This window comes from Musa acuminata, unplaced genomic scaffold (assembly GCF_036884655.1).
Source record: "Musa acuminata AAA Group cultivar baxijiao unplaced genomic scaffold, Cavendish_Baxijiao_AAA HiC_scaffold_1136, whole genome shotgun sequence".
Lineage (NCBI taxonomy): Eukaryota > Viridiplantae > Streptophyta > Magnoliopsida > Zingiberales > Musaceae > Musa > Musa acuminata.
In genome coordinates, this window is record NW_027021348.1 from 987,501 (window position 1) to 988,533 (window position 1,033).

A 1,033-nucleotide genomic window follows, 5' to 3' on the forward strand; every position below is an offset into this window, starting at 1 on the left:
TACAAGCAAATCGTCGAACACCTTGTGTGCACAAGAGAAAAGAGGGAGAGGGAGGAAAACAAGGCTTTCAAGGATGAACGAACAGCTGCAAGCCCACAAACAGCCGCTCACCTGGTCCCGGACGCAACACCAAGTTCCCGTAAAGGTCACGTGCGAACTTGCGAAAGAGTGTTCAACGCCCGGTATATAACCGAAGCCCCATCCAGCCATGTGCCACCCGGAGGGTTCCTTGGGTCTGAGCTGGCTGACATTTTGGTGAGCGGAGGCAGCACTCCGCTCACCTCCCGCGGCACGCGAAAACGGCTCCGTTTTGGGCTGTTTTGGGGCTGTTTTGCTCGGTTTGGTGAACGGTCGCTTTGCAACGCTGCAGCTTGTTCGAACTTACATATTTACAAGCAAAATGACCCAAAACCATAAGAAAACATGCTGTCAAGCAGCTGTACATGCGGGTGCGAGCGACGAACGGTTCGTTGAACGGAGTTGTTGCGGGTGCGCGACGACCGTTCGTGACATTCTCCCCCACTTAAACTGTCGACGCCCTCGTCGACGCTTGTTGGTAGTTGTTGATGACTTCTTCTTCATGTCGCAGGGCGTCTTCAGGCTCCCAACTGGCTTCAGTTCGGGGAAGCTTTCGCCACTTCACCAAGTACTCTGTCTGCTCCGCTCCGTTGGGTAGCTTTATCTTGCGATCCGCCAGAATGGTTTCCACTCGCTTCTCGTAGGAGGCTGTGATGGGAGGTAGCCGAGTTGGAATACTTCGAGAAGCATCTTGCGGATCCGAATGGTAGGCCTTCAGGTTGCTGGCGTGAAGAACGTTGTGAATTTTGAACCACGCCGGCAGCTGCAACTTGTAAGAAACATTGCCTACTCTGCTGATAATTGGGAAGGGCCCTTCATACTTACGCACCAATCCTTTGTGGACTCTTTTCCTGAAGAATTGGAGTGATGCTGGTTGGAGCTTTACCAACACCAAATCGCCAACTTTGAACTCTTGTGGTCGCCTTCCCAAGTCTGCCCACTTCTTCATCCGTTT